General features: G+C 46.6%; 1 protein-coding gene across 5 annotated transcripts in view; it reads right to left on the reverse strand.

Annotated features, from left to right (window-relative positions):
* STXBP5 (syntaxin binding protein 5) overlaps positions 1–14,435 on the reverse strand; it is a 485,695-nt gene that overhangs the window by 239,266 nt on the left and 231,994 nt on the right. The window lies entirely within an intron of this gene.

Here is a 14,435-nt window from a genome sequence, read left to right on the forward strand (position 1 = left end):
TCAGCAAGATCCTAGCAAACAGACTGAACCCTATTCTCCCCAGATTTATTCATATAGACCAGGTGGGCTTTGTGTCAGGAAGACAGGCCTCTGACAACACCCGCAAAATTATCAACATTATAGACCACGTTCACCTCAATAAGTCTCAGGCCATGATCCTGAGCCTTGATGCCGAAAAGGCATTTGACCGAATCAAATGGTCTTTTCTTGACCAAACTATGCTTCGATTTGGCTTCTCTGGGCCGTTCCTATAGGGGGTGCGAGCCCTCTATAACAACCCTACCGCCCTCTTAAAACTTCCGGGAGGGCTCTCCAATCCAATATCAATCAAAAATGGAACCAGGCAAGGTTGCCACTATCCCCTCTACTATTTGTCCTATCAATAGAGCCCCTAGCAGCCCGGATCAGAGCCGAACCCAGCATAAAGGGCATCGCAATTGCAGACAGGGAGTATAAAATCTCCCTCTTTGCTGATGACGTTATTCTGACCTTAACCGACCCGCACACCTCCCTTCCAAATCTCCAGAAAATGTTGGACCAATTTAGTCTAATGTCCGACTATAAAATAAATATGGACAAGTCAGAGGCGCTCAACATCTCTCTCCCAGACCCTACTTGGAAACTCCTGCAAACCAACTTCAAGTATAAGTGGAATAACTCCCACATTAAATACCTAGGTATAAAAATAGCGAGCTCATACAGCTCGCTATATCAAGCTAACTACCCCCCTCTTCCGCCAGATTAAAAGAGACCTTGAGACTTGGCATACCCACCAGATCTCTTGGTTTGGAAGGATTGTGTCCGCTAAAATGAATGTCCTTCCTCGATTACTTGTCCCGCTAGTAGAACTACGGAGTATGCAGGCCCATATCATCCGTTTTATATGGAAGCAGCGTAGACCAAGGGTGCCGAGATCGGTACTGTTGGCCTCGAGGACGAGAGGGGGCTTGGGGGCCCCGGATGTGGTGAGATATTACCAGGCAGCCCAGCTGAGGCAGGCGGTGGTTTGGAACAAGCCCCCGACCTCCAACTGCTGGTTGGAGATTGAAACGCACCACGCGGCCCCCACCCCCCTCTCGGCCTTACTATGGTCCCAGACCCACAAGGAAAGGAGGCCCCTGAGATTTGAGCTTGGGGTGATGAGGTGCACGTGGTCTACTTGGACAAAAACTAAAGGGAAACATGGCCTAGCTTCATCCCCCTCACAACTCACCCCCATCTTCGGGAACCCGGACTTCCCACCCGGGTGCTCCCGTACCCAATTTGGCCAATTCCAGGTCCTAAATATCAGAGTGATTGCGGATCTTCTGGAAGCCGATGAGGTCCTGTCCTTCCAAGAACGTAAAAATAAGTTCTCCTCCCAAGACCTCCCCATCTTCAAATACCTTCAGATAAGGCACTTCCTGAGAGCCCAATCCCCTAACCTTAAATTCCCAGCATGCACTAGATTCGAGACCCTCTGCCTAAAAGGGGAATACCAGAGAGGTTTAATTTCTGAAGTTTATAGAACATTAGAGGCATCCCACTCCCCCCCTCACACTCATATGTGCAAAAATGGAGTGCTGATCCAAACATCCCAATCGACCTGGAGGACTGGGAGGATATCTGGGAAGCTGCCACCAAAACATCAATTTGCTCAATCACGAAGGAAAATATTTATAAAATCTTTTTCCAATGGTACCTAACCCTGAGTAGACTAAGCCAGATCTTCCCAGGCACCACAGACGTCTGCTGGAGAGGATGTGGTCAAAGGGGGGACATGCCCCATATTTGGTGGGCATGCCCGGAGATCCAGAGGTTCTGGACCAGGATCCAGAGTCTCTTGACTGAAACTTTGGGACTGGAGGTCCCCCTGGACCCTCTGACGTATGTGCTGGGGAGACCAATTGAAGACCTCCCCGCCCCCATAGCCAGACTTACCTCGGCGATCCTTATGGCCGCCAGATGCTGTATCGCCGTGGCCTGGAAACAAGTAAAGGCCCCTTCCAGGAGAACGGTAATTAAAAGAATAGACGGGGTCATGAACATGGAAAGACTGACAGCCATGCTGAAGCAGAGAATACCCCAATTCTATAGAACCTGGGAACCTTGGCCAGGCTCTGGGGCTCCAACACTGCTGCAAACCCTGGCCCAATTCTGATCCCCTTGGGCCCGAGGGCCGGAGCGCCCTACCCGCCACAATCCCTTCCACCCCCCCCCTCTTCTTCCCCATGTCGTTCCCAACTATCCACCCGCCCCTCGTCGTCCCCTTTCTTTTTACTACTGAAAGTAGGAAAAAATGGTTTATTGTGTGTCTCAGAGTACTTCACTGTCATGTGCCTGTATTCCAAAATGACTTGTTATGCTGTGAATGTCACCTTATTATCCACATGTATGTACCTTGCAAGACGCCAATTAAGGAAAAAAATATAAAAAAAAAAAAAAATAGCTTCTATTAAAGTTGCAGACTTTGATTATGCATTGCCTCGAGTAACACCTCCAATAGCTCCTTCTAGAACAACTCTCAAATCACACAATGACAGGACTGAAATTAGGTTGGCGCAAAGTGGTCTCATATAATGATGCTTGCAGAAGCAAAATGAAGTTGGCTCTCTCAGGCTCAAAACCACAATCCTCCATTAAGTGACTTAATTTGACGTTCACCTACATGTAACTTTTTGAAGTCACGTGAAGCCGAACTGTGTATCTTCAAAGGACAATACGGTAACATTAGGTAATGTTTTTTCCCGTAAAGAGCATTAACTATAACGGTCATTACTGATAATTACATGTATGTATGTATGTATGTATGTCTTTATTTATATAGGCCAGGTATATAAAGTGAATGCTGCACACCTAGAAAAATAGTTGGAATGATCCAATTACCGGTCATCCCGTGCTTGAACGAAAGCCTGTTTCCAGTCCTAGCTCAGTAGCAGAAGGAACACAGGGCACAATGGATTTGAAAATCTAAACTCATTTATTTGAGCCAACACAACGTTTCGACCTCAGAGGTCTTTATCAAGTAACATAGTGCCACTATGTCTAGGGTGACCACCCGTCCCCCTTTTGCCGGGACAGTCCCCCCCACCTGGCCCCACCCCCCCTTCCTCCCCCCGAGCCCCCTCACAGCCGCTCGCGGCACTTCCTGTGCCTGCTGCTAGTGAGCGCGTGACACAGAATCTTCCCGCTCCTCTACTGGTGGCTATGCAGTGTCCCCCCTTCTGCCCCGGGTCCCCGTGGCTGCCCGCCCACCCGGGGTGATAGTAGGTAGGTGCAGGGGTGCGTCCGCCAGGGGGGGAGGGGGTTGCCTCCTGTCCTGGTGCTCCCTTCCCCCATCCCCTTGGTGTGGGAGATGAGCGCGGGGGCGGGTAGTGGTGATGCACTGCAGGCTGGTTGGATCGCCGGCCTTTCCCCCCCCTCCCGCCCCCAGTCACTTACATCTGGCGCTGCATCTCTTGCTCCACTTTGTGTGTGTGTGTATGTATGTATGTGTGTATCAGTGTGTATGTGTGTATATCTGTGTCTGAGTGTGGGTGTGTCTGTGGGTGTGTCTGTCTGTGTCAGTGTGTGTGTGTGTGTGTGTGTGTGTGTGTGTGTGTGTGTGTGTGTGTGTGTGTGTGTGTGTGTGTGTGTGTGTGTGTGTCTGTGTCAGTGAGTGTGTCTGTGAGTGTGTGTGTCTGTGTCAGTGAGTCTGAGAGTGTGTGTCTGTCTGAGAGTGTGTGTCTGTCTGATAATGTGTCTGTCAGAGTGTGCGTCTGTCAGAGTGTGCGTCTGTCAGAGTGTGCGTCTGTCTGAGAGTGCGTCTGTCTGAGAGTGCGTCTGTCTGAGAGTGCGTTTGTCTGAGAGTGCGTTTGTCTGAGAGTGCGTCTGTCTGAGAGTGTGTCTGTCTGAGAGTGTGTCTGTCTGAGAGTGTCTGTCTGAGAGTGTGTCTGTCTGAGAGAGTGTCTGTCTGAGAGAGTGTCTGTGAGAGAGTGTGTCTGTGAGTGTGTCTGTGAGAGTGTGTCTGTGTCTGAGAGTGTGTGTGTGTCTGAGAGTGTGTGTGTGTGTGTGTGTGTGTGTGTGTGTGTGTGTGTGTGTGTGTGTGTGTGTGTGTGTGTGTCTGTCTGAGAGAGTGTGTGTGTGTGTGTGTCTGAGAGAGTGTGTGTGTGTGTGTGTGTCTGAGAGAGTGTGTGTGTGTGTGTGTGTGTGTGTGTGTGTCTGTGTCTGAGAGTGTGTGTGTCTGAGAGTGTGTGTGTGTGTGTGTGTGTCTGAGTGTGTGTGTGTGTGTCTGAGAGTGTGTGTGTGTGTGTGTGTGTGTGTCTGAGAGTGTGTGTGTGTGTGTGTGGTCAGTGTGTGTGTGTGTGGTCAGTGTGTGTGTGTGGTCAGTGTGTGAGTGTCTGTAGATCAGTGGCTGTGTGCAGGTCAGAGAGAGAATGGGGAGAGAGAGAGAGAATGGGGAGAGGGAGAGAATGGGGGGGAGGGAGAGAATGGGGGGGAGAGGGAGAGAATGGGGGGGGAGAGAATGGGAGTGGGGAGGGAAGGGAGAGAGAGAATGGGGGGAGGGTGAGAAAAAATGGGGGGGGGAAGTAGAGAGAGAATGGGGGACAGGGCTGGCAACGGGGGTCTGTCCGGGTTGGCTTCCCGGGCCCGGTGAGTCAGGGGGCCCACCCAAGTGTCAGTCAACCACCCTCTCACCCTCCCTGTCTCTTCCCCCCTCTCTCTCTCCCCCCCCTCTCTCTCCCCCCCTCTCTCTCCCCCTCTCTCTCTCTCTCCCCCCCCTCTCTCTCTCTCTCTCCCCCCCTCTCTCTCTCTCTCCCCCCCCTCTCTCTCTCCCCCCCTCTCTCTCTCTCTCCCCCCCCTCTCTCTCTCTCCCCCTCTGTCTCATCTTAACTGCCGTATACGTACACCAAAGTAACCTACCCTGCTTTCTTCCAGATCTGACTCAAGTTTCACGCGGGAGACATCGGAAGACAGGTAGGGAACACCTCCCCTCCAGTATAGTACCATGAGGAACTGCGGATCAGGTAAGATCCCATCCGGGATTGCTGCTTTAGAAATTGTGAAGAGGGGGCGTCCTGACAATGGCTAAGGGTTTTTTTTTTGTTCGATTAGTGAGGCCATCCGACACACGCCACACGCCACACGCCACACACCACACACACGTACCTAGGACTAATGGTAGTAAAGTATAAGTGTAATACAATAAATAAACTGTTAATGTAAAAAAAAAAAAAAATTGTGTCCCGGTTTTTCATTTTCAAAATCTGGTCACCCTAACTATGTCACTTGATAAAGACCTCTGAGGTCGAAACGTTGTGTTGGCTCAAATAAATGAGTTTAGATTTTCAAATCCGTTGTGCCCTGTGTTCCTTCTGCTATTTATTTATATAGCGCCATTACTGTACATAGCGCTTCACAGCAGTAATACACATGACAATCATATACATAGAAAAATAGGGAGCCCCCGCTTCTGCTAGATATGGTGTGTGAGCGGTGTTCTTGGGTGGGTAGAGATATAACTAGCAAAAAGAGAAGGGACCCAAGTCAAGCACTCGAGCTCACGCTCTGATGAATAAATGATAATGATTAAAAAAAGTTTATTTCATACAAAATACTAAAATAAAGGGTGTTAAAATGACAAAATGAACGCGTATTGGATCTAGTGCTGAGTATAGTATACACTCAGGAACCTAACATTAAAGGTGGGTGGCCGGTACTGTACCTAGTCACTCACTGTGAAACAGAGCCTCAGTAGGGTTCTGCTTAATAGTAGGTTGAAGGGGGAAAGGGGAGCTGCTATGAAATTCTGATCTGACTGTATATCAGTGTGTAAAGGTCAGACTGTCTTATTATATATACCGGCATGCAGACTTGGGTCCCTTCTCTTTTTGCTAGTTAAATCATATACATAACAAATAATATAAATAACACATAAAGGGGAGAAGTGCTTCAGACATAACAATAAAATATTGGAAAGGGAGCCCCTGCTCCGAGGAGCTTACAATCTAATTGGTTGGTAGGAAGGACGTACAGAGACAGTAGGAGGGCATTCTGGTAAGTGCGTCTGCAAGGGGCCACGGTTTATGTATACAGTGTAAAACTATCACTCATAGAGCTACTCATATGCTTCATTAAGCAGGTGTGTTTTGAGTTGGGTCTTAAAGGTGGATAGAGAGGGTGCTAGTCGGGTATTGAGGGGGGAGGGCATTCCAGAGGTGCGGGGCAGTCAGTGAGAAAGGTTTAAAGCGGGAGAGGGCTTTAGATACAAAGGGGGTACAGAGAAGACATCCTTGAGCAGAATGCAAGAGCCGGGATGGTGTATAGCAAGAAATCAGGGCTGAGATGTAAGGAGGAGCAGAAGAGTGTAAAGCTTTAAAAGTGAGGAGGAGAATTGAGTGTGTGATATGATATATGTAAATGATACATTACCATAACAGCACATAGCCACAAAAGTTTGCAGAGGTCGACGCAGTAACTGAAGGTAAGGTCGTACCTAAACCTAGCGTTACTTACATCTATACTATAAAGTTGGGATTTTACAGGGTCTGGATGGGTGTAACGTCACAGTTAAGCAGGAATTAACTAAAGGTGTTATTTCCCTTATGTTTAGGCGTTACTCTGATACAGACCCTGAAATAGCTATTTTACCTCAAGTTGAGGAGAGGACTCCTCCTTAACTTGTGTAAAATACCTATTTCAGGGTCTGGTTCAGCGCAAAGCGTAGACATACAGCATATCACTGGAAGATAATGCAACATTATGCTATAATAACGTGATTTAAGCCTATGCTAATGAGACATAACAGTGGCGTTGCTTTGATGTGTGTCAACCTCGGGGAACATACTGTAACGTCCGCTGTTGTTTAAGGTAATGTCATGGTATGAGACCTTACTTAATGAAGCTGTGTAGATCTAGCCCTCAGTGTAAATTTAGAGGCAAAACAGACGTTATTAAAGGTGTGGTTCAGCCTACCTTTTTAATTTCAGCATGGGTAGGAAGCAGGGGGTCTCCATGGCCGAACTGCGTTAATTGCAGTGCCAGGAACCCACTGGTTCCCAAGATATGTGCCTCCGAAGGTGCCGTCGGTACAATCCCCTGGTGGGGAAACAAAATGGAGTTTTAAATCTCCAGCATCACGCAGACCAATAGGAGGTTGCAGTGGCAACTGTCACCGCTTCCTATTGTCCCATGTGAGACAGGAGATTTCAGAACCAGGTAGTGCCGGGTAGCAACTACAGAGGTAAGTACCTCGGGAAGTAGGGTGTCCCCTGAGCTGAAATTAAGATGGACAATGCGGCCGCCCACTCCCCCCTCCCCCAAAAGGGGGGGGGGGCACTTACTTGGACTGCTCCTTAATACAGCCCTACAACGATCTCTAGCCAGTTTGCAGAGGTTTTCATATTAAAGCTAAGTGGAACCTGTTACATGCAAGTACTGTAACTTTAACTTTATTATTTTTGCAATATATAGCTTTGTTTTGTATACCAGTCATAACGGCAATAACTACATTAAGCTGTAAGAAACTCTGTCCTAGAAAAATTCCTAACGTGATGGCTATAAAGTACATTTTCTTACAGAGGTAAGTACCTCGGGAAGTAGGGTGTCCCCTTAGCTGAAATTAAGATGGACAATGCGTCCGCCCACTCCCCCCTCCCCCAAAAGGGGGGGGGGAGGGCACTTACTTGGAATGCTCTTTAATACAGCCCTACAACGATCTCTACCCAGTTTGCAGAGGTTTTCATATTAAAGCTAAGTGGAACCTGTTACATGCAAGTACTGTAACTTTAACTTTATTATTTTTGCAATATATAGCTTTGTTTTGTATACCAGTCATAACGGCAATAACTACATTAAGCTGTAAGAAACTCTGTCCTAGAAAAATTCCTAACGTGATGGCTATAAAGTACATTTTCTAAAAAGAATGGACATTTTAAGATTGCTAAAGCACTGGTATGTGTCAATTTCCATAAACAAGTTACTTCCTCTTGAGGTAAGATAAGCAATCTACTTTATCAAGATGTTATGACTAAGCATAGCACATGCCAACCCCCCAAAAAAGCAGAAGAGCAGCGCAATAACGTACATTTTCAAGCAATGAACTTACTGCAAGCAACAATATATGGTTTTCTGTATTATACGCTTTTTTAGTTAAAGTCTACACTGTGACATCCGTTGTTATACAGTACATGTCAAATTCTAAACTGCTTCAAGATGCAGTGTTCGTCAGGGGGAGGTGTAGACGTTATCTTCCTGGCCAGAAAAAAAAAACATGGTGCATGGTATAATCATGCTGTCAATTCCAGCCTTTTCTGTGCTGAAATATCAATTATTGGTGTTGCACATACTGTACTTGTTGCCCTAGGATCCAAATATAACACTACCAAAAATATCTTCTGGACACTAGAGTTTTCTATGTTGGTTGGGATCAGAGAACTTTGTGGATCAGCAGTGGTCATTTATAGACCACACAATTAGACGCTTTAGCACTTTTAAAATGGATATTCAGTGACATTGCAGTCAGGTGTGTAAGGGAAAGAGGTTCTGAACAAGTGGTGCAACTTTAAACATGTGTTGTTTACTTAATGCCAAGAATAATGTCCACTGAATAATCTCCCAGTATTAGTCCACCCTCTTTGGAAAAGGGCGTTTGCCTGAAACGCGTCAGAGTGTTTACCTGATGTTCTCCGTTTACCATGTCCATTAAAATATAATTTTTTAACCGTTTTTTGTTGGTGTTAGCCCCATTTTTTGCAGCTGTGCTCCGCTCCAATCTCTGGATTGTTTTCTCTTAAATCCAGGACTACACTCAGAATTCCTTCTTTTGCAGGGACTGTGTCATAGTTTATACTGTATATTAAAATGGCTCACAATGCAATTAAAGCAATTGGCATAGTAAGCAAGAAAGTAATATTTGATGCACGATGTCTAACATTACAGGTCAAAGCTGCCAATGTTTTGTGCCGCATTTAAAGACCAATAAATTGTAGAAGGTGCCGGGACTGCACAAATTAGCATGTCAAGTAAATAGAAGAATACATTTTATGGAATATACAGATGCAGCGGCCGTTATTCGAACAAATCACGGAGTCGCTTTTATGTGCTCTGCTGTACTCCATGCGGCATTCACGCGGCCAATCACACCAAGCAAACGTGTTTATCGCTGTTGCTTTGTTTGAATTTCATGGATTATGTTTCGTATCCGTGGCAGAAATGAATGAATTGTAATGTGTACAGTACTGTGCTACTGTGTCAATTTCAGGTGTTTAAAAAACAGAACTCTAAAATTCCATTTTCTGCACTCGCGTCTTAAGGCGGGAAGGTTGGAAGAAATCACGCGCCATGAAATGGGTATTCCGCGGTATACAACGCGTGAAATGTTCGAATAACGGCCGCTGCATCTGTACACCTCTTAAACAATTTACAACTGAGGATGGTACCAAGTCCATTCTCATCCATGCAAATACCACAGAGAATATGCAGGACTAGTTGTAGCCTACTGGTAGTGGTAGATATTTACTTTCAAATGGTTTTGCTATATTTCACATACCCTATAGTGTAGCTTTAACTAAAGTATTCCTGGATTTGAAATGATAAAAAATATTCCTGTTCATGTCATGAATTATATGTATTGTATATGGCTATTATGTATATCTAGTAGTAAATGTTGTAGGTAGTAGGCTGGGATTTCACAGACACAACAAATTCTGGAAGGTTTCTGGTGTTCAGAACAGAGCGAAAACCACTGAAATAGGCCACAAGTTTGAAAAAGTTGCTTTATTGAAGTGCTTTTGACCCTTTAAGAAGGTCCATAGGAAGGCCTGCTAGGGTACTGAAATGTTGATGACTAGTACAATAGTCTTTCAAGAAAAACAGAAAACAATATTCACGGAAAAGCAGGCATGCTCCAGAGTAATTGCACTGCCCTGTTTAATTGCATATAGGACCATGTTGACCAAGTGGCGCAATACCATAAGACACCTGCCACTGATGGACATCTTCTGGCTAATTCAAGTGAATGTGCTCTGTCTTTCAGTTCGAGAAGGTGTCCTATGGTAGAGAGCTGCTTAGTAAATATGGCTAATAATATTAGAAACTCCGATAACTACATCTACTTAATCCAATGGCCTCACCCTAATGTGCTACTCCAAATACACGCAGAGAAACTCCTGCAGAGAGGAAGGATTGTGTCTCGGACATGTCGAAGAGGCTGCTCAGCTTCTGCCATAGGTAATGTGTCCTCTAACCTCTTACTCTAAAAACCTTACCCTGTTACCTCCTTACCCTAAAAACCTTACCCCCAAAACCGTAAGCAGTTAACCCTTTACCCTAAAAACCTTAACCCCTTTCCATAACAGCCCTAACCTTTACCCCTAATCGTAACGCTAACCACCTACCTCAGGACTGAAATGGCCAGCGACTAAATGGTGACGGACAACTGTCCCTCATGGCTGAACAGCGACGACCACACCGCTGCCTCTAAAAGTTCCATTCCGTAGGACTGCTGCCTATTAATGGTTCTAACCTTTCTACAGCTTGTACGGACTGAATCAGTGAGATTGGACACAATTGATAATCTGAGATCTAGTCAAACCAATATAACAGATGATGGGATTCTCCACAAGACACAATATAGCAGCTATGCCGTACCTTCTTAAATTCTTCAATTAATAAAGTACATATTCGTCATACCAGATCTGCAGGGTTCTCATGTAGGGTTCTCATGTGCGCTGTACCATCACATTTTGAATACTGTGCTTACTATATATGCTACAGGTATAAACTCAAGTGGCTTTATAAAAACAACATAGCAAGGCCTATGTGTGGTACATTTTACCAATGGTGCTAGCAGACAAAGAAGAATGAAACATCAAGACTGGATAAATTGGATGTAGTTGGCAGGTATCATCTAAGTAAGAGAAGTTTTTTTGAGGGAGGAGACTGTAAAAGTGATTTGCTGTATCAGTGTACAGTACACCATATGGTTTTTCAAAATGCTAAAGATTTTTCTACCCAGCGGTCAAACAAAATATCCCCGCCCCCAACCCTGCCCTATTCTCGCCCCGCTTTAAAAAAATGAAATACAATAAATTGAATAAATTCCTAGTAAGAACAACATTCGTTTTTGACATAAGTTTATTTATTGTATTACATTATACTACAATTAGTCCTTGTTACATGCGTGTGTGTGTATGTGTGATCTTACCTGATCCGCAGTCCAAGTACCTCATTCCCGCAATGTTATATGTTGGAGGTGAGGTGTTTCTTACCTGTCTTATGGGTTAGGGGGGATTCCGATGTCTCCTGTGTGAAGCTTGAGTCAGATCTGGAAGTAAGCAGTATAGGTTATTTCGGTGTAGTATAGGTCAGTTAAGATATATAGGGTAAGTAAGATATATAGGGTAAGTAAGATATCCAGGTCCAGAGTGTGGAACAGTGTGAGAGAGAGACAGAGAATGAGAGAGAGAGAGAGAGAGGAGAGAGAGACAGAGAATGAGAGAGAGAGAGAGAGAGAGAGAGAGAGAGAGAGAGAGAGAGAGAGAGTGACACACATAGAGAGCGACACAGAGAGAGAGAGTGCGACAGAGAGAGAGCGACACAGAGAGAGAGAGCGACACAGAGAGAGAGAGCGACACAGAGAGAGAGAGCGACACAGAGAGAGAGAGCGACACAGAGAGAGAGAGCGACACAGAGAGAGAGAGCGACACAGAGAGAGAGAGCGACACAGAGAGAGAGCGACACAGAGAGAGAGCGACACAGAGAGAGAGCGACACAGAGAGAGAGCGACACAGAGAGAGAGAGAGAGAGAGCGACACACACACAGAGAGGGTGAGAGAGAGAGACCAAGTCAGTCATCCTACTCACACACACTCTCACACACACTCTGACAGACACACACTCTGACAGACACACACACACACACACAACACACACACTGACAGACACACACACTGACAGACACACACACATTGACAGACACACACACTCACACACTGACAGACAGACAGACAGACAGACAGACAGACACACACACACACACACTCTGACAGACACATACACACAGTGACAGACACACACACACTGACAGACACAGACACACACACACTCTCTGACAGACACACACACACACACAACACACACACTGACAGACACACACACATTGACAGACACACACACTCACACACTGACACACTGACAGACAGACAGACAGACACACACACACACACACACACACACACACACACACTCTGACAGACACATACACACAGTGACAGACACACACACACTGACAGACACACAGACACACACACACTCTCTGACAGATACACACACACACACTCTGACAGACACACACACACTACCAGAAACGGCGCCGGGAGTCCCGCTCACCATCGGAAGTTGGAGTCATCTGGGGCTGCGGGCGACATCGGGAGCTTGCGGGAGACATCGGAGGTTTGAGGGGGCCTGCGGGGGTTTGCGGCGGCTTGCGGGAGACATCGGAGGTTTGAGGGGGCCTGCGGGGGGCATACGGCACCCAATGGGGGTATGCGGGGGCCTGTGGCGGCAATTGGGGGTATGCGGCGACCATAGGGGATATGTGGGGGCCTGCGGGGGTAAGCGGGGGGCATTGGGAGGTATGTGGGGGCCATTGGGGGTAAGCGGGGGGCATTGGGAGGTATGCGGGGGCCATTGGGGATATGCGGGGGCCATTGGGGATATGCGGGGGCCATTGGGGATATGAGGGGGTAAGCGAGGGGCATTGGGAGGTATGCGGGGGCCATTGGGGATATGTGGGGGCCATTGGGGATATGAGGGGGCCTGCGGGGGCATACGGCGGCCAATGGGGGTATGCGGGGGCCTGCGGCGGCAATTGGGGTATGCGGCGATCATTGGGTGTATGTGGGGGCCATTGGGGGTAAGCGGGGGGCATTGGAAGGTATGCGGGGGCCATTGGGGGTAAATGGGGGGCATTGGGAGGTATGCGGGGGCCATTGGGAGGTATGCGGGGGCCATTGGGGATATGCGGGGGCCTGCGGAGGCACTCTCTGGCTGCTATGGGGAGGAGATACGTGCTCAGAGAGGCAGGGGGGGAGGGAGGGCGGGGTAAGCTCCTGCAGCAATATGAACCCGCCTCCGGCTTTTTTTTTTTTCCTCCAGCGCGAGCGGGGGAAATGAAACAGCAGCGTGAGCAGGGAAAAATTAAAAAAAAAAAAAAACACGTGTGCTGCTTGGGCCAATAGGCGCTCGCCACGGTGTTAAATCCACTCGCCCAGGGCGTGCAGATGTATAGGTTTGTCGAATTATTATATTATATATCATATAAAAATATAAATCATATATAAAAAATATTACTTGTGAGCACATTCACATCTTAGACAGGTCTGCAACCCTGTCCTTCACCATTCACCTAGCATACAGCGCTTCCACTGCAGCAAGGGATTCTGGGAAATGACATGCAAATGAGCACACAGTGCCACCTTTTGTCTCAAGACCACATTACATGGTTAATATAAATATACCAATGCTCCTAAAAAAACAATATTGTGACAAAACAGAGATCAATCAGCTACAGAAGCCCTCTCACATTAGTGCTGAATATCTGAAGTCAGGATGAAATATAGCACAATACTGTAGAAGATATAAGTGTATATTCACTAAAGTATTACGGCCGTTACCAATAGTAATGGCTACGTTAGTGAATATGCCGTTGAGTTCGTGGTTCTCAAACCTCTCACCGCATTAGGTTTTAGAAATGTCATGGAACTGCTTCCCAACAGGGGTTCCAGAGGCTATTACAGACGCTTAGGGTAGTCAAAAGGCTATAATAAATATGAAAGAAAATCAATGGTCTGAGGTTTTACAGAGGATAAGAAAATGGGCATACGGCGTGGTGCAGGAAATCCTTATCTGCCATACAGTTCTACTGTATGCTTCTATGTTAAATAACTTATGCATTTAAACACTGGCAAATGCACCTAATTTGCCAAAAAAAATTGGCTTATCAGTTGGCCCAAAAAACTGGTCTGACTCAGGGTACTGGGGAGGGGTTTGATAACGAACTTGCAAGACTATTCAGCTTTGTCAGTAGCTTGTACGCATGAACATGGGAGTCACTACTGTACGTGCTGCTACCCTGCATGAACACAGAGACACTGGTGATATTTACTTGTAGTTGAAAGTCTACAGCACAGTGCCAATTGTACACTTCCTTTCTCTATGCCAGCTGCACACTGTTTACACAGCTGCTCAGAAGCAGTAATATCATTTATACATAGTACACACTTACAACAGTATGTCAGGATGTGAATGGTAACATTTACAAAGAGGAGAAGTGCAAGTGGCTTCCCCTTCCACATTCTGACACGTACAAGACCTTGCCCAGAAAAAAAAAGCCTTTCACCGCAACACTACACCCCCCCCCCCCCCCCCGCAGACTCACGTCTCGCTCCAGTGCTTCATCTTAACACAAAGTCCTG

Source organism: Ascaphus truei, chromosome 4 (genome assembly GCF_040206685.1).
Source record: "Ascaphus truei isolate aAscTru1 chromosome 4, aAscTru1.hap1, whole genome shotgun sequence".
Classification (NCBI taxonomy): Eukaryota; Metazoa; Chordata; class Amphibia; order Anura; family Ascaphidae; genus Ascaphus; species Ascaphus truei.